Source organism: Xenopus tropicalis, chromosome 7 (genome assembly GCF_000004195.4).
Source record: "Xenopus tropicalis strain Nigerian chromosome 7, UCB_Xtro_10.0, whole genome shotgun sequence".
Taxonomy (NCBI): domain Eukaryota; kingdom Metazoa; phylum Chordata; class Amphibia; order Anura; family Pipidae; genus Xenopus; species Xenopus tropicalis.
This window is the reverse complement of record NC_030683.2, coordinates 29,135,343-29,156,487: the sequence shown is the minus strand read 5'-3', so window position 1 is coordinate 29,156,487 and position 21,145 is coordinate 29,135,343.

Below are 21,145 nucleotides of genomic sequence, written 5' to 3'. Positions count from 1 at the left end.
TTGGTCGGTGTCTGCCACCCAGACAGTGTGTTCCCTGCTCCCTGGCCACTCACATAGGATGGGTAAGAGAGCAGCTGGGGAGGGGGATTTCTTACAGCTATAGAGGAAGCAGACCCCCCTCCCCCGTGACCTCTTTGCCATTGGTAGTACCACTGGGAAGTAGGGGGATACAGCTGTAAGTAAACATTTAACAAAAGGGCGAAGACAGATGGGGTGATTACTCGCCATGATTATTAAAAAATCCAATTGAAGCGACTAATCACAACGGCTATAACAATAGCAGTTTGTTCCGTACAGCAAATTCTACATGCAGTGACTTGTCCGCTAGCGTATGGGACTCTTTGTTGCTGCAATTAGTGGCCTCTATTGGATTTTTAAAAATTGCAGCGACTAATCGATCCATCTATGTTCGCTCTAAGGGTGAAGACACATGGAGCTACTTAGTAGCAGCTACTTGTCATGGCTACTAAACACCAAAAAAATACCTCGCTATAGACAATACTGAGAATTGCCTCTGCTAAAACACATGTAGAGACAATTATCAGTAAACGATCAGCATTTTCTATTTTAGTAGCCATGACAAGTAGCTGCTACTAGTAGCTCTGTGTGTGATAACTGACTAAAGGTGGCCATACACGTGGCGATCCGACGATGTTTCGTACGACCATCGGTCGCACGAAACATCGTAAGATCCGCCACACACCATTCAGGGCTGAATCGGCAGGTAAGGAGGTAGAAACAATAGGATTTCTACCTCCTTCTGCCGATTCAGCTCTGAAGGGAGAATTTTGGTCAGGCGCCTTCTATGGCGCCCGATCAAAATTTTCAAACTTGTCCGATCGGCGAGTCGTCCGATATCGGCAGCTTCCTGCGATATCGGTCGACTCGCCGACATGCCATACACGCACCGATTATCGTACGAAACGAGGTTTCGTACGATAATATCGGTGCGTGTATGGCCACCTTAAGACTGCTGATAACTGACTACTAATTTCTGTGGCTCTGCTGGTATCAGAAAGCCCAGCTACCAATGGGAAAAAGCTTATCAGGGGCAAAGGTTAATGCCATTTCAGTGAAGTCAGTGAACATACTGTGTATTTTCTCGCAGGTAAATGGCTTATCTCATGCAATATCTGCAATGCTTGTTATCATGGGGGAAGCACTGTATGAATGTTCAGTGCTAAATAAATCATGTTACATACATGCATAGATATTGCTTATAATAAGGCAAACATTACCCTGAGCTGAATGCCTGTCAGTAGCATTAGTGTTTTACATAATCCTGAGAAACCTGCATTTGCAAAGGAGGTGGTTATTGCTTTTGTGCATGGATTTGCAAGCACCACTCTCCTGTTCTGTTCTGCTTTTCCCACACTCTTTATTACATTGACCTATATAGCCATCTAATAACAAGATTATGCTTCTGCATGGATACAGTCAGGCCTACGCTATGCCAGATTTATTTACCTTACTCGTCTGGGTAGGATATATTTTGATATTTTAAAATGCTCATAGCCACACTATGGGCTCACTCCGAGATTTTCTATTTGCATCTTATGGGTGCTGGGCAAGTTTTTGTCTTTATTATAACAAGGTGCCTCTTATCATCCCTCAAGGCTAATGCCCGAGAAATTAGTTGCCCATGATAAATCCCTACCGCTGCGGGCAACTGAACTCCCTGAAATTCCTTTCCACCAGGAACAAAGTGAATTGCCAGTGACATACATATTGCTTCGTTTTCCCAAGTAACGCAAAGTTGCTTGCTGGAGGAAACTTTGAGCAACATCAGACAAACGAAGCAATGACTATGCCTTTCCAACGGAGATTTAATTTCCTCCTAGTGGAAAGGTAATTTGGGGAGATTAGTCGCTGGAGGTAGCAGAGATTTATCAAGGGCGAATAATCTTTCCAAGGGGCATTAGCCTAAAGGGCAGGGTTATGCTTGTCATTTTCTCCACTGGCTTAGATACAGATAAACTGCTCATCAGCCGGTGTCATACTGGGCCCCCTATACATCCTGCCCAGATATTCCCTATAGATTGTTAAGTCTAGGGATGGCTTTTTATGTAGGATTCAGTCCCGGATGGGAGAGGATCACAGAACTTTTTGGAAGATTTTTATTTGGATGAGTGTATAGTATTCAGTCAGTTGTGGCTGTACTCAGATATAAATATCCCATTTATGGTTTGGAGTCAGATTGGGATTCAGCAAAATGCATAAATTATGGATTTCATTCACAATAATTATGATAATACTTGACAGGCCATTTCTTTATATACCAAAAAACATCTACTAAAAATAACCCAACACAAGTTCCATACCTGCCATTTATCAAGAATGGGAAGCACCAAGACACCAAGTACCTTGCTCAGCGCTACTCAAAGCTTCCGGGCCACCCAGATAGAGGAAAAGTATTGGTAATAGGTAATGTAGTAACATTTTAATCACTGTTATTAAATGACTAGTAACCATATTTTATGTACGTTTAAAGTTTGTATCTGATATCCAAATCATCTAATTTTTTGCTGGAAATGTCCTGTTTGGTCACAAATGGCTTTAAACTTTGTTGTACGTGCAAGAACAAAAAACAACTAATTTTAAACAGCTGTTACCTGATATGTAAAATAGTGCCATTTTGCCTTATTCAGTAGGGTTGCCACTTGGCCAGTATTTTACCTTCTGAGGCTGGGGCCAGTATTACCAATTTACCAGCAATGTAGTATAGGGACCCATAGGGTTAATGTGCCCCTATGGCTTTAAACTACCTTTCCTTTCTCCTTGGCACTAGGCAAGGATTAATATATCTATTTTGGTATTACTGCATACATGACCCTAAAGGTGCCCATACACTATAAGTTCCGCTCGTTTGGCAATGTCGCCAAGCGAGCGGATCTTCACCCGATATCCCCACCAACAGGTGGGTGATATCGGGTAGCAAGTAGCTTAAAAAAAAAAATTACATTTGCGGCCATGGGGCAGTCGGTTCGGGGACCGCATCAACGAGCCGATGCGGTCCCCAATCCGACTGGATTTTCTAACCTGGCCGATCGAGATCTGGCCAATTTCAGGCCAGATATCGGTCGGCCAGGCCGCTCGAATCGGTCCAAGGGACCAATATCAGCAGCTATAATTGGCCCGTGTATGGGGACCTTTAGGCCAGGCCAAAGAGTACTTGCATCCAAGACAAGTACCACTCTCCCTCCCTCCTGCCGCTGCTGGCTGCTCCCTCACCACAACAGCCCCCTGTTTGCAAACCCACTTGCACACCCCCCCTAGCCCCCCCCCCCCGCCGCTCGCTTACCCTCTCCTGCTTGAGTCCATCCTATCAGGAACTAGGGCGTGATTAGGACAAGAGTATATAACTCCGAATATTTTTTATTATATTGTGCCCCTACCCCCAACCCTCTCCTGCCTATCTCCGATTCCTGCCTTGACAGCAGCTTATTTATATAAACTATAATAGAGTTACTGAAGCAAACACAAATTGTTTACCAGTGTAGAATAATGACACAATATATTTAAATCTATATAAAACAATTTTATTATTTGGTGTTACTTTTTCTATTAGGCCTATGAAACAGCGTCAAAACACCTTTATCTGCCTTTCCCACTTTTTTAGACATTTACTGGGGTTAATATCAATGGCTGCCTATGCCCCCTATTTATGAAATAGAATATACAGGTATTAAGCTCATTTTACGCACAAAAGATAAGGTTTTATTCTATTTACATTCATACATCTATCGGTTGTGGTAATTTATCTATTTTAGCAATCATTTTCTTCAATTTTTATGTTTTTCAGGGAGCCAATAAAATGGTATTAAGTCCGGGAAAATGTGAAATCAGGGAAATGTATTATGCATTATATATTGGTGGGATCACAAATACAGTGTAAAATGAGGTAAAGGTTTAAATCAGGGTATATAAAACTTAGGTTCCCCTGTATACATTTTGCCCAGATTTTGGAGTTTCCTTTGTTCTAGAAACAGGATGATGGATCGTCACTGCCTTTGCTAAATGACTGAATGTGTGTTATTTCTCTACAAGCCCCCATTCTCCCTGCCAATAACTGTCCCATTTCCCAGTACATTCCCTAAAGGGAAGTTCAACCTTCTCTAGTTTTTTTCCTTCCTTTTAAACTGACTTATTTTGCCATCTAAACAAGACAGCGCAGATGCCCCCATGTTCTGTAGGTGTGCCCATTTTGTCATGCTGTTTGCTTTAGCTTCATTCTGACAAATGTTTGCATTCCTTCAATACTTCTCAGATGAGTGACTTAAAAAAACTGTGGCTGATGGCTCCAGGGTGAGCCTAGGGGGCTTGCTGAGAGACATCATGGAAGCTGTAAATAAACCATAAAGACCGGTGGAGCCAAATGTTATTGCAGTTGACTTGAAACTCCTTGGAATGACAGATGTTGTTCTAACTGAACAAAGAAAAAAAAGTTATAGAAGCTTGTGAGTGTTTGGTGGAAATATTATTGTCTCCCTTGCACTGATTTATGCAGCCAGAGATGGGTTATTATGTAGGTCTAATAGGTTCCAAAGGCACATGTTAAACTAAAAGTGGTGCTTCACCTTTAAAGGGATTCTGTCATGGTTTTTATGGGGTACTTTTTTTCTAAATTACACTGTTTACATAGCAAATAATTCACTCTACTATTTAAAATGTTATTCTCGAACAAACAAATTTATTTTTTAAGCTGTAATATTGGTGTGTAGGCGCCATCTCAGTGCATTGTGCCTGAGTCTGAGCTTTCAGAAGGAGCCAACGCTACACATTAGAACTGCTTTCAGGTAACCTATTGTTTCTCCTACTCCCATGTAACTGGAGGAGTCCCAAGCCAGACTTGGATTTCTTACTATTGAGTGCTATTCTGATACCTACTGGGGCTGCTATCTTGCTCCCTCCCCATTGTACTGCTGATCGGCTGCTGGGGGGGGGGGTGACTGAAGTTTATCAGAGCACAGGTCACATGACTGTGACACCCTAGGAAACGAAGAATATGGCTAGCCCCATGTGAAATTTCAAAACTAAATATAAAAAAATCTTTTTGTGGAAAACAGATTTCGATGCAGGATTCTGCTGGAGAAGCTCTATTAAGTGATGCATTTTGAAATAAATATGTTTTCCCATAACAGTATTCCTTTAAGTTAACTTTTAGTATGTTATAGAATGGCAAATTCGAATTGGTCCTTTTTTGTATTTTTTTTTTAATTACCGTATTTTCCGGCGTATAAGATGACTTTTTAACCCTGAAAAATCAGAAGTATGTGGGGGAGGATGTTGGAGGGAGCTGGAGCATGTTGGGGAGGATGCTAGGGGGAGCTGGATGATGTTGGGGGAGAACGAGCTTTAGGACGCTGCGGGGGGGGGGAGCTTGAGGATGTTGGGGAGGATGCTGGGGGGAGCTGGATGATGTTGGGGGAGAACGAGCTTTAGGACGCCGCGGGGGGGGGGGAGCTTGAGGATGTTGGGGAGGATGCTGGGGGGAGCTGGATGATGTTGGGGGAGGACGAGCTTTAGGACGCTGCGGGGGGGGGAGCTTGAGGATGTTGGGGAGGATGCTGGGGGGAGCTGGATGATGTTGGGAGAGGACGAGCTTTAGGACGCTGCAGGGGGGGGGAGCTTGAGGATGTTGGGGAGGATGCTGGGGGGAGCTGGATGATGTTGGGAGAGGACGAGCTTTAGGACGCTGCAGGGGGGGGGAGCTTGAGGATGTTGGGGAGGATGCTGGGGGGAGCTGGATGATGTTGGGGGAGGATGAGCTTTAGGATGCTGCCGGGGGGGAGCTTGAGGATATTTTAACTGGAAAAGTTGGGGGCTCGTCTTATACGCCCAGTCGTCTTGTATGCCGGAAAATACGGTATTTGACTTCTGACTCTTTAGACTCCTAACAGCTTTTGAATGGGGAATGGGGGTCACTGACCCCAGCAGTCAAAAACTATTGTTATGATTACTTAGTAATACTTGTCTTTCCATTCAGGTGCTCTCCTATTCATATTCCAGTCTCCCATGTAAGCCACTGCCTAGTTGCTGGGGTAACAGATTCAAAATTGAAGAATAAATGCGAATTCTCAGAATATCACCCCTACAGCATACTTAGTTAATTTTGTAATGAACAACCCCTTTAAGAGGGTTCCACACCCAGTGTAATAGAATATAATTCTTAGCAACATGACTCCTGCTACATAGATTTATGAGCCAGAGAGCAGAAAGGGATAAACAAACTGCTTTCCATTGCAATTACATTTGAAATAATGGTAAAACCACAGAAAATTTGTAATGAATATATATTGGAATGTGGCTTGGAATGACACTTTCTTTCATTATGCACAAAACTGTTTTTGGGCAAAGGATCCCTTTAAAACTAGGCTTTATTCTAATATGAAATATTGTAATTTACTATAACAAATGCCATACTTTCATAGAATATAGGATATACCACATCTGGGAAGAGACGCCCCTCTGCTGTACCCTACCAGTTGTCACGCTGACTAGAGGGCAGTGCCAGGGCATTTTATTGCTGCTTTCACACAGTATACAGTATATTTTTATTATGGCAGAACTCTCTTGGAAGGATTAAGTTATTTCCCTGAAGAATAGATTTAAGGTGGCCATACACGGGCAGATTTAAGTTAATGATTTGGCCCCTTTCGACCAATTTGGCAGCTCATCGGCATGAATGGGGTCCTCTGACAGGCTTAACCAACCTATATCTGGGCAGGTGTCATTCAGGTAGGTATAAAAATTCCATCTGGGCGAGGAGTCCCAATGGTCAGCATCCTGTCAATGTGATACAATCATACGCCCAATCCGATTTCACCCTTCTCTAGGGGGGCAAATTGGGAAAAGATCGCTTATTTGGCGCCCTTGCCAGACAATCAGATCCTTCCGTGTATGGCCAGCTTAAGTCACTTTATATCATAAATGATGGCTGTCACAAAAGAAAATGCTCAGATTAAAGGCACCTATCATGGCAAAAATGTTTTCTGCACTCGGTGTCGGATGGGACCTTAGGGGCCCCCCAGAAAACCTTAGACCATAGGCCCACCCTCCTTTCCTTGCCCAACCTCTTTATGCTCTTAGTCTCTTTTATTTACATGCTAGCATCTATGTTTCCATCCATTTCTTCTTTTCGTTCCTATTCAGACATAGGGAATGGCCGAGAAACAGGCCAAATGCTCAGGAGCATGAGGCCCCACTCACACCTGGGCCCACCGGGAGTTTTCCTGGTATCCTGATGGGCCAGTCCGACACTGCCTGCACTCCAGTTGAGGGGAAATTAGTATTTGGGCCAGAAATTCTCCCAACCAATTTGAAAATTGGTGCCTTGACCAAATCAGATCACAATAGGGGCCTATTTAGAACCATTAAAAGGGGACTACACCCACAGTCCAATGAGATCCTTGCCTGATAGGATTTTCTAGAAAACCCCAACCACAAGTTGAGGAAACCATCATATTGGCGCTATAGATGGTTCAATAAGCTGCCAAGTTGGTCAGGGGCGGCCTAATTTGTAGGCAATATTGGCCGGTATATGGTCGTCTTTATACTATAGCCACAAACATCACTTTGATGCCTTCTGCAGTCAATAAACTCATTGGCCCAGTCTCAGATCCATTTGGTGCTATTTGTTTAGCAAAAATAATGTGCGACCATCTCTGCCTGTCGGAATACATGTTGCAACAGGTAACATTGGAACCACTCTACCAGCATCATTCATAATAATAATACCTTTTTTGTGATCCCCCTTATACAATAATGACTCCATGTCTAGCATGGCTAGGTCAAATATTAGTAGAAGGGGATAGGAGCTTGTAAGAAAAGAGGGGCCAGTGGGTTTAGCAGAATGTTGCAATCCATTCCCAGCTCTGTGCTGCTTGCCCATTAAATAACTTGTATTTCTGGGCTAAAGTCAGTGTATATAGCCAAGGATGATTTGCTGTACAGTACTGGCCCATTCTGTGCAGAGGGAGCAGGGAGTAAATACTGTAAATGTACTGTACACGACAATAAGGCTGAGAGGAGTTAGAGTACAGAGTCTGAGCTACTGTGCCTTTTAATTTATTGCCATCAGTTTTCCTGTAAAACATATATCTTCCATGATAGGGAGCATGCAATGGCTTTTTAAGCCTTATTACTTTGTTGCATTTTGTGCTATAAATTACATTGTATTTATAATTTTAGCTAAGCTGCATCTGCTCCAGGTTTTATGGAGTGTCAGAAATAAAAAATAAAACTGAGCAAAATGTATAAATCATCGGCCTGAAATAGCCCGACAGGCCTCAGCCCTTCAGTGAGTAACAAAAACAGCACAGATATGATATATAACTATGGGCCTTTTCTTCCTGGAACCGTAATCTACTGATAAGGATCCAGAGTAGGGTATTATCTGCCGTTTCCAGCTGCTCTTATGCCAGACTGACCGACATTTGTCATCATTGAAGTGTCACACGGTATCATCATTAGACTGCTACAATTTGTCGTAATTTGGATTGCAGCATAACCCATATTTGTCCCATATGCAGGATTAACTCATTTGGCCCCAATATGAGCAAAACTAATGGCATGAAGCACACAGCAGGCCTGTATTAGAGCAAACAGTACTAAAGGTAGGCTCTGTTACCCCTGCCTTTGCTGATCACTCTTACATCAACCTTATTGGTGACTGATCCTGCTACAGGGGTGCTTTATGTTTAAGCTAAAGGTCCCCATACACGGGCCGACTATAGCTGCCGATATCGGTCCCTTGGACCGATTCGGCAGCTAATCGGCCCGTGTATGGGCAGAACAGAGCAACCTGGCCAACCGATATCTGGCCAGAAATTGGCCAGATCTCGATCGGCCAGGTTAGAAAATCCGGTCGGATTGGGGACCGCATCGGCTCGTTGATGCGGTCCCCGAACCGACTGCCCCATAACCACAAATGTAATCCGATCGTTTGGCCCCCGTTTGGCCCCCCTGTAGGTGGGGATATCGGGTGAAGATCCGCTCGCTTGGCGACATCGCCAAGCGAGCGGATCTTATAGTGTATGGGCACCTTAACTTTCAGTATGTTATAGAATACCCTATTCTTTTACACTGGTCATTGACAGGCATAACATTCAGAAACCTCTCTGTGGACTGCACCTATGTGCACTTTTTTTTTGCACCAAATGTGCAAATGGGGGGCATATAAGAGAACATACATGCCATATCAGCATGGACACCAATGTAGGGTGACCATGTCTAAAAAATCCATGACTGAATTGATTGCAGTTTATTTTAAATGCAATCAGTGCTGCCCTGCAACATGTATAATTTAGATGCATCCCTGAATTTGCAAGTGATCTGGTCACCCAATGCCAATTTCATGGATAAAACTTTAGCAAAATGTACAAATGGGCACAACTTTTGCGATTGCACTTTCACATCACTTGTGTCCAGTGGTAAGAGGAATATTTAGGCTGTCAGAATTTTCAGAATAAATGCTGCATTGTGGGAAAAGACATGGTAAACTGCACTGCTTTTTGTGCATTGCTTCTTGGACACTCTTAGCAGGGAGGGAGTTAGGGTAGGAAATGTTGTGTGCTGTAGTATTTGAGTGTATGGTATAACTAGAATCTGAGTACATGCAGTATCTAGATTCTAGGTAATGGTATATCTAGAATTTGAGTGTATGGTATATCCAGAATCTGAGTGTACGGTATATCTAGAATCTGAGTATATGTAGTATCTAGATTCTAGGTAATGGTATATCTAGAATTTGAGTGTATGGTATATCCAGAATCTGAGTGTACAGTATATCTAGAATCCATGCCATTGTATAAAACACCACTGCTGCTTTTGCCAGATGGGAAGCAGAAACCATCACGAATTCTAGGAAAGAGAACAAGCAGAAAATGCCCCTATGACCTTTAGTATAGTATATATGATTAGCCACAATACCATATCATTAGAGACTGCTTTCAGGTACATCTAAATCATTTCAGATCTCTCATAAAATTCTCATTATTATCACAGTATAATAATTATCCTTGGGCAGTGGACTGAGATTTTCTCCAGTTTCTCCAGATTTTCTCCATGCATGTATGTACATCTGTGCTGCAGTGAATAATCTCTTTGTATCTCGCCTAGATATGACTATGTAGGCTGCGAGGCCTTGGGCCTTTATCTCTCAGATTACAATAGATTATCAAGGGGTTTCGTCTTATCTCTGCATTGGCAGGTTGGTTCCCCTGTAACGGTTGCTTAGCTACAGTGTCAGTTTGTCAGAAATGAATGTGTTTTTGTTATGTCTACGTTCTGTTTCTGCTTTTTTATAGCCGAATAACCCCCCATTGCACACCTGCTGTACTCGGGCCCTATGTGAGAGCCTGTATCTTTGTACCTACTTTTACCCTCTATTGTGCACATTTGTTTTTATCTGATCATCTCTGTATTTACTGCATCTGATCTTTGTTTTTATGAGGGATGGACAAAATGAAAACTATGTTTCTTGGAACTGCTTTTTGTCACATAGACATGCTAAGAGTCAGACTGGGTATCCAAGGGCCCACCAGAGAACCTGACAACCTTGCTTTATATAATGCCATAGGTTTTTATATAGGCTCATAATGGGCTGATGGGAATTCTTCTAGGCTGGAGCATACTTGGGCCTTGTACCACTAGGGGATTTTCTAGTACTCCGTTAGGCCATTTGACCATGGACACAAATACTATGCTTAACATATATGGCAGACACTCACAGACATGGACATGTTTAGTAAAAGAATAGATTCTTTATTATAAGAACACCAGGTTCAAAAGCCTTACATGTTTAGGGCATGGCTATATAGCAGAGAACATCTGTCCATGCCAATTTAAGTACAATTTCTCTTAATATCTCTCCGGGGCAGTGACAGAGAGGCTAAGTGTAAAGAACAGTTAGGGGCACATTTACTAACCCACGAATCCGAACCGAATTGGAAACATTCAGATTGGAAAACAAAGATTTTGCGACTTTTTCGTATTTTTTGCGATTTTTTCGGCGCCTTTACGACTTTTCGGAAATTGTTGCGACTTTTTCGTTACCAATACGATTTGTGCGAAAAAACACGAGTTTTTCGTAGCCATTACGATGCGCTCGTATCTTGTTGCGCCTTTTTCGTATTGAGCGCTCGTAAGCGGCGGGCGAAACTTTCAGACTTAGCATGATTTTGGAAGCCTCCCATAGGACTCAATGGCACCCTGCAGCTCCAACCCGGCCCAAGGAAAGTCTCCCATAGGGCTCAATGGCACTCTGCAGCTCCAACCTGGCCCAAGGAAAGTCTCCCATAGGACTCAATGGCACCCTGCAGCTCCAACCTGGCCCAAGGAAAGTCTCCCATAGGGCTCAATGGCACCCTGCAGCTCCAACCTGGCCCAAGAAAAGTCACCATACTGAAGCTTGAATGAATCCGAATCTTTCGTACTCGGCGCGAAGGCTACGAAAAAGTCGCAACTTTTCACGCAAGTTTTAACGCTACGAAAAAATCACCAGATTTTTCGGACGCATTGGCCCGTTCGTGGGTAAGTAAATGTGCCCCATAGTGTGATATTTTGTGTATTTTCTCTCTTAGAGGCACCTGGCGACGCAGCTAGAAGGTCAGTTAGGATGAGATGTAGGGAAAATGCATATTTGCTGTCCAAGATGTTCTTGAGACTATGGCTGAATGTTTGATTCACCAATGGTTTCCTATTTCCATAATCTTTTTACTTATCTTAAAGTGGGCCCTGTGCAAAGTTTAAGCCTACAGGGGTGGGCTTGATCCAAAAAAAATCCAACAACCACCAGGCCCGGATTTGTGGAGAGGCCACAAAGGCCACAAAGTCTTGGGAAGCTTCAGTGGGCTTTAGGTTTACCTGATTCAAGTAGTATAAGCAGCAATTCTTTTTATCCATATTATTTAAAGCCTAATTGAAAAAGAAAAATAATAAAATTGTTGGAAACATAACACACGGTCATAAAAGCATGTCCCTTCCTCATGTCCTCATACACAATTCATTTCTTACAGGTTTCCTTTTATAGTAAAAGGACAACAATATTCTCTTCATTTGGTCACAAAATGTTATCCCCCTGCTCATAACCTAAAGCATATACAGTTGTCGATACCCCAAGTTCTTATGAGGTATAGATATTTTACATGTTATTTTGAAGAGCTGAGAATCTTCTTGTATGTATGGGAAGCAGCACATTTACATTTATGCACAATAATAAGGTGTACTTGTGAGTGGCCATCTGTGATGGAGTTCAGCAGAAAGCTTTGGCTCGGGGTTACATTGATTTTTGTCTGATTTTAGAAAAGAAATGTCTAGTTTTTCCCCCATATATTATCTAAAAGCTGCACAGGAAGCTAAACTGGCTTCCTCCCTCTGTGCTCTGGAGAGGGGGATGATGTAGCCCAGAGCTGCCCACCTTTTCCTGTGTTGCTACCGTAGCACATTATCGGACATACCATATGTTCCACGGCCTGATTATATTTACTATAATAATTGTGCAATACCAAGACGTCAGCGGAGCCTTGGGCATAATGGGGGCTGTAAAAATATTGGCACTTGGTCCCTGGACCTTGAGTGAGACAACCATGATGTGCCTCTCACATGATAGAAAGATAGATGACTTGTTTTGAACAGATGCCTCTGGGCCCTTCTACACATAATAAATGTATTTAAGAAATAACAGACGCAACACAATTTCACCACAAGGCCGATTGCTGGCCTTATGTTTACACTGAAGGTCTCATTTACGACCACAAGCCCAGTGAGCAACTTGCACTTTACCCCGCAGTGAGTTAAGCGCAAAACCACTTTTATTAAAGGTACTTTTGTCAAAATGCGCTCTTCGCACTTCCGTATGGTTGCGTTCAGCCACACGCAGTCCTTCCTGTCATCTGTTCTGAATCAGGTTCTGAGCCTGGAAGTACGGCCACCTCAGCATTCACTGCTTCATTAGTAAATGAGCCCTTGTGTCTCTCAGTTCCAGTTTAATGATATGGTGCAGATCATCCTTTAATACCACCTGTAATGAATCAGAACATACACACAAGGGGTTGTTTATGACTACAGTGAGGAAAGTGCAATTCTGAGCACATTTGTTATGTTTTTGGGGGTAGTGCTCCTGATGAAATGGCACACCTACTGTCTGGTGCATTGTGGGTATTTTTTGTATTTACTTTGTGATTTTTTCTGAACTAAGGGGTTTCAGCAGCTAAATGGTTACACTGAAAAGACATTGTACAGTACTGCTGAGTACACTTCAGGTATGCTTATATATGACAATATTTATTATAGACTTTCCTTGTCCTTTAATAAATGGGATTACTGTGCAATGACAGGGAAATTTGTGCAATTTGACCCCCAATATCTCAACCAATATCTATGCTTGAAGTAAAAAAGCAGTGGAGTTTTTTACTCCACTCCAGTACCCAAGTGGTTGGTGCTTCTACTACTGACTACCTGGAAGTTAAATGGAATGCTGGCTTCACAAATGTATTCTCTTTTCTTTTTAACTGTTTTTATAATAAAATAAACAGTATGACTAATACCAGTGTTGAAAGAGACTAGTCATGAGAGTACATTTTAGTACAATCATATTAAAACGATGATAAGAAAGAGAAGAAGAAAAACATGCATATATGAATTCAAATAAATGAGATCAAATAAGTGTCAGAGTGAACAATTCAGTGGAATAACAATACAATATTAACAAAAAATAAAACAAGGTCTCTCATTAGGTATCGGTTGTAGGCATAAGGTTAAGGTTAGGTTTGGTTCATTAAGGGGTAGAGGGAGATTGTACTTTATACATGAAATTCTGTACTAGTTTCTTGTCTGCAACATCTAGACAAATGTATTATCGTATCTGCAAGATCTAAAGGGACATAAACAAAGATTTGTTCTGGCTTAAACCAAAAAAATCAAGAAACCAATGCTGTAGAGACTCTCGGCAACTTGGCCAGAAGTAGAAATATCTGTTATTGATCAGAGCTTGCAATGTGAAACCTCACTCCTAGGTTTCTCAGCCGGAGTCCGCCATAGATAAGCAATGTCTCAGAATACAGAGCTTACACACGTAGGGATGGGTATTCTTTGATGGAGACAAAAAAGAAAATCTGAAGTAGGGGCAACGTGCATTCTAACAAAAAAAATCCCACAGTTTCCTTAGCAAATGCAGTTGCCAGGTGCAGACAAAAAGCCGATTGTACTTTCTTATTCCAATCTTTCCATTTTTTGTCCTACTTTGATATCTAGGCACACTGCTGAAGGACTTGGAAGTTTCTTGCATCAATTAGGTGTTTTCAGGAAAGGATTTTGGTTCAGAGATTTGAGCATAAATGGTTATGTAATAAAAAGCACTAAGTTTGCCAAGGAGCAGTATCCCATAGCAACCAGCCGGCAGAATTCACTGGTCACTTGTTTAAAAGCAAACACCTTATTGGTTGCTATGGGTTACTGCTTCAGTAAAATAATTGGTGAGTTTCTGTATCACTGTATGACTGGGCAAAACCTGTCTTACATTGGTAAATAAAGATGGAATCAGCAATGAGCCACACAGCCTTCCTGCTGCCATTATGGCTATTGGCTGTTCCAGTCTCTGACAAATCTCTTTCCTGACTGTGGAATTCCTAATAGAACTAAGAAAAAGGAGCCTACCTATAGAAAAAGTCAACCCTGTGACTCCTGGGGGCCAAGAGGTATAGAGACGAGTTTAGAGGGCCCTAAAATTGTCTTTAAATACATAAATATATTAAAGGGTTTGTTCACCTTTCAATTAATTTTTAGTATGTTGTGAATAGTGCTATTATGAAACAATTTGCAATTGGTCTTCATTTTTTATTATTATGTGTTTTTTTTTAAATTATTTAGCTTTATATTCAGCAACCTGCCAGTGGTTTGAATGAGAAACTGATATATGAATAGGAGAGATCTAAATAAAATGATAAGTAATAAAAAGCAACTATTATTATAAAAAGAATGGTTGACATGGAAAAGCTAGTAACAGCTAGTAACAGTAACAAAAGATCAGCTTTCCCTTACCCATATATCAATGTAAAAACACATTTCTGACGGTCACCTGGTTGATTGCACCAATTCATTGCAAATAACTCCCCCTTTAGTAAATGAGGCCTCATAACCCTTTTCAGGCATCTGTTATAAACTGGAGAAACACAATTAATAATGAATAAGATAAGAAATATATAAAATCTGTGATGAACTGAAGAATGAAACGCGGACATTTTCCTCTTTTCTAATCTTCTTTAGAGATCATGATGGAATATTAAACCTTAATCATATTTTATTCCAACTGCTGAGGTTATAATAAGGGCACAGACACTGTATTGTTGGAGAGGCGCTCATACATATTGATGGGAAAAGTCTGTTCTGCAAGATGATACAGTAGTTGAACCTGGTTTAGGGGCTATTTAATGTCCCGGGTTAAGCAGCGCTGGGTTGTAACAAAATACGGTAACTCCTTGTTTTAATGATACTGCTCGCACACCCCCTATTCTGCTTTCCGTGGGGAGCCCCCCGGGAACTAAGAGTTGCATGGTATTTATTGATACAGATTAAAGAGAGAAATAACAATCAATAATGAATAATCAAAAGAAGCAAGGGTGCCCCAAAGCAATATTTTTATGGAATTGGTCGAACGCCATATCCTCCAGAGTACCAAACTTAATCTGAAACCTAAGGAGCATAATTAGTGAATTAGGGAGAAGCAACCCCCCCCCCCCCACCCGGCACAGCCTACGATTCCTGTTCCGACTCCAGCACAGCCCACAGTACCCTGAGGTCCAAGGTCACATGACATTAAGGGTTCAGTTTAGGCTGCTCGTTTGACATATATGGATGCACCAGCAAGTGTGGCTGCCCTAAAACAGTTCCAATAGAGAACACGAGGGGTCATTTACTTCAGCAAGTGACTTTTTCCCAAAATGCAGTGTTTTTTTCCAAGAATTCCAGTGACATAACTGTTGCAAGGGGACAATGTGCACACTGCATACCCATCTTGTTGATCAGCCACAGTTGTGCTGAAGTCCATCTGCAATCATTTCTGGTGTTTGGCAGGAGTGACATCCATGCTTGATTCTTTAGGCACAAGTGCGCCACATCTATTGGTGCTGGGTGCAAGGGCAATCCTGGCTGCCTGGTCAGGAGGAGGCGGGAGCTCCAGGATTCCCCTGCATCAATAGGTGCAGCAGGGCATGATTGGCAACAGAAGCCAGGAAGAACTTGGGATCCAGAAGTGACATAACTGTAACCATCACTAAAAATGCTAAATGCAACGTGCACTTAATTCCTGACAAAATGCGAGAGCAAATGTTTGGATGCATCGGGCACTATTGCCAATAACCTTTTGGCACATTCCGCTGTCATTGGAGCTGGAGGAACATCTTGGTCTTTTGCAAATATTGAGAATTCCCCCTGATTTCTAAGCATTAAGTTAGACTACATAGTACCAGGGGGCTGCAGAGATGACAGGGGATATGTAGGTAGAGTATACTGTAAAAATATATAAAAAAATATTCACAAAGCAAAAATTACATAGAAAAAGCTTGGTATTTGATTTTAAAGTTGCAATATAAGGTACAACCCAGTTTTCTAAAGCACCAGTCTTTCCTGAATGTCAGAGCTTATTAGTCTCCACCCAATTAGTCCACAAGTCGAACAGACAGAGGGATCATATAAGAGGCCCCACTCAGTATGGCCGCCTTCCTATTGTTCAAAGCAGGACATGAAGAGGAGCTGCCGATGCACCATGAACCATGAACATCACAGTGCAAGCTGCCCAATAACTGAACTCACTTATTTTCACAGTACGTTGTTTTCTGTGATGTTATTGGAAGTGAAAGGACAGCTTATGGTTTCTATTAAGTCTTTATGTTTGAGACTTCTACCGCCAGTTGAAACAGAAGATGGGGTCTCATCGTATCAGACTCTTTTCCAACATCAGGCTCAATAGAAGTGACCCATGTGTTCAGCTGATCACCCCAATTAATTGATCCAGACAGATCTTCCCATGGGAACTTTCTCTGACGTGGGGTTCAACAGCACCTATCGTTTGTTCAGCTGAATTATTGGATTTGGACAGAAGTGGAGGGTGTGGCACGGGTAAACTCCTGTTTCTTCCAAGGCCTTATACATGCACAGACTGAAGGGATCAGATATTCATCTAAAGCACACAACTGATTGCAAGATGTTCAGCTAGAAATCAGTCCCAAATCAGTCAAACTATCAGGCCACATTGCTGCATGTAGGGGTGCCATCATTTGCATGAGTAAATCTTTTCCCATTTAGTAATTATAACTGTGTGTCCAGCAACAGAAGTGCATATTTCATTGGGGAAAAACAGAATTCATTAAATGTTAAATGATTTAAAGGTTGGTTCACCTTTTCTGACTTGTAAGCAACAATCAAGTGTAGAAAGACTTGAATGAAGAATGGAGGAGCCAAATAAGGGCTAAGATTGGCTATTAGGCAGCCTCTATGCACACTATCAGCTTACAGGGGCTTTATTTGGTAGTACATTTTGTTTTTATTCAACCAAAACTACATCATACTGAAAGTTAACTCAAACGTGAACAACCCCTCTAATAGGGCAGATCATTTGCTTAACCTCTGTACAAGGTTACTGTATATATACTATATAATTCTCATGGTGACAACAGAACTGCAACCGGGCTGTGAAACTTGCAAATGGAGAAATGAGAAGTGATCCTTGCTGAAATCCTCTGAGATATCTCAGCAAACAAATACGCTGGGGATAAAATCAAAATGCATGTTCATAGGGGTATTGGCTGATATTGCTCAAATCTCAAGGGCACACGGTCTAATATTTCCATAAAATGAAGGCTGTTGCCTTAACATTAAAAAATCAGTTGTTAGGCATAGTTTAATTCTCTTATAAAGTTATACAGTCCCTACACTAACAGGGTTTGCAGGGAACCCTCAGGACAAAATTAGAGAACAGAATATACATATATAAGTATAACAGCCTTGCAGACTTTTCATGGCTCGCTCTAGGCACAATAGGTGTTAAACCCTGGACCCCTAACCCTAAGGGCAGGGCCACACAAAGCGGATTGTTCACTTTCCTCAGCCTGTATTTTTCACCCAGACATAAGCAAGCAGTTCCACTGTTCTGTGCTCCTTGATTCATTCGTAGGCATGGTGTTGGCCTGCGTGGAACTACATGGAGCAGGTATTGGTGAAAGTATGCATTTTCACTCTGATATCTGCTTTATGTAGCACCAGGCTTTATGTAGCACCAGGCTAATGATCCAATTCATGTTCACTTGCTCTAAGGGATAAGATCTTCTCTTAAAAAGAATGGTATTCATCCTTAGTTTGATGCCAAATGATTCACCATGGGGTCTTAAAGGGGTAGTTTATTGAGTTAACTTCTATTATGTTGGCCAATTCTTACCAACTTTTCAACTGGTCTTCTTTTTTTATTTTTTATAGTTTTTTTAACCCCAGCAGCCAAACAACTATTGCTTTGTGAGGCTACAATTTTATTGTTTCTGAACCTTATATATATATATACTTTTCTTTCTATCCAGATCCTATCCTATTTATATTCCAATCTTTCATTCAAGCCAGTGCCTGGTTGCTAGGGTAATTTGGATTATAAATGCTAAATAACTTACAAATTATAAAAAAAATAAAGACCAATTTGAACAACCCCTAATCAACCCCTAAATAGTTTATAAACTGAAATAGGTAAACACAAGTGCCCCAAATAGTTGAGAATAGCCACATAGCTTTTTGGTTATAGGAGTCCCATTGGTTGCTAACATCTGTTGCAAATTTCAAGATAAACACCAGTCTAAATCTACCCATTTAGTGCTTATGCTGGTGGATTTCCCTCCCAGGCTACTAACATACTCCTTGGTGGAGCCAAAGCTTCTCACTAGCTATCCTTATTACTTCATACATTTAAATATAGAATAAAGTGTTCATCTGGATATTGTTCATTAATAGGGTCCTCATGATCTGAGGCTTTCTTCACTCTTCTCTGCAGCCAGCCCACCCTTGGCTTTGATCTACATTTCCCACCCTCACTGAGTGGCACCAAGGATAAGATGTTGACTTATTCTATTGCTTTTATACATAAGGAGTCGCAATTGTACTTGCCCAGTGCCCCCACTACGCAAAATACAATAGGCAGCTATTGATGGGCAAAGCCCAAAATGGAGGACTGCGACCTCTACTACACATACAGTACATGCTTAGACCTAAATGCCAACTTGCCAAGATTATGAGCAGCATGGGGTATGTGAATATATTAGGGATCTTAAATTGGAAGCTCCAATAGGGCAGTGATGGATAAACCCTATAAAGTGCTGTGGGATATGTTGCTGCTAATATTATTTAATCCCCTTATAATATTAATCTCCTTATACTGCTGAGGGGCCTTTAATATGTTAGATGGACAGACAGATAAATTAATAAAAAGATGATAGATAGATAAATAGATAGATAGATAGAAAGATACATAGATAGATAGATGATAGAAAACAGAGAGCCATAGAGAGATATAGATAAATAATAGGAAGATAGATGATAGATAATAGATGGATAAATAGATACATAATAGATAGGTGATAGATAGATAGATAGAAAAATACATAATAGATGGATAAGAAAGATTGATAATAGATAGATACAAAATATATATAATAGAATAGAAAGAGTGCCGCATACATAAAAGTGTTTTTATTGAAAAAATTCCAACGCGCTCTTCCTCAGGTTTTGTTCCTGAGGAAGAGCACTGGTTGTGCTTGAAACGTTGGAATTTTTTCAATAAAAACACTTTTTCTTTTGTACAGGTATCGGACCCCTTATCCGGAAACCCGTCCAGAAAGCTCCGAATTACGGAAAGCCTGTCTCCCATAGACTCCATTTTAACCAAATAATTCAGAATTTTAAAACTGATTTCCTTTTTCTCTGTAATAATAAAACAGTACCTTGTAATTGTTCCCAACTAAGATATAAATAATCCTTCTTAGATGCAAAACAATCCTATTGGGGTTAATTAATGTTTTATTAATTTTTTAGTGGACTTTTGGTATGGAGATCCAAATTACGGAAAGACCCCTTATCCGGAATACCTTTGGTCCCGAGCATTATGGATTCTGGGTCCTATACCTGTACCAAGTCCCTGTATGTGTGGCACTCTTTCTATTAAAATTTTGGTTTTTGACCTGCACCATGGGCAGTTGGACTTGTATAGGGTGTGCTCCTCCCTGTGTACTATATACAGGTATATATATATAATAGATAGATAGGTGATAGATAGATAGATAGATAGATAGATACATAGATAGATAAACGATAGTTAAAATATAAATAATAGATGAATAAAAAGATACATATATGATAGATAGACAAATAATAGATAGACAGACAGCTAGATTGCGGCAAGCAGGGGGACTCCAGACTGTGGCTGTTGATACATAAGCCTGTATGTATGTAATATTGTGCCCAAACCCGACTGTATCTGTAGAAGCAGTGAAGGATTACCTGCTGCTTTGGAAGCAAACAAAGTCAGCCATTGATACCATTTCAATCTTATTTACAATAAAGGGAAGGGAAGCACATAAAGCGGCAGGAGCGACTCATGAGAAAAGCAGCCCTGACATGAATATGGCCAGTGTTTAGCGCGGTTTCAGTAAATTGCACGGTGTCATGCCTAATGACAGGCTTTTCTTCCTCTGATAAAGAGCAGCACAAAGTCACTGAATGCGTCTCTTTGCAGAGCTCATTTCTAGCTTTATGCTGCCAGCTGCAAATGGAGGGGTGAGAAGTGATCTTCGCCGAAGTCCTCGGAGATATAATAGCAAATGAGCAGGCGGAAGATGCATCACTCACTCACAAGTCATTTTCACAGTGGCATATTCCTGAAATAGTTGAAATTCCAATCTGTTGGCAACCATCAAGCCAGACACGTCGGTAAATACAGCCCTGCAGTTTGCCAAGGCAACAATACCGCTGCCATGAGTGTTGATTTATAGAAGTTTTGTTTTGCTCAAACCTTGGCGCTTATCAGTTTTCTGACAATGCTCTTATTTCCCAATCTATCACAAGTGCACCCCAGAGTGTCCTTGACTTCCCAGGCTGCTTTTCTTTATCTCCGACC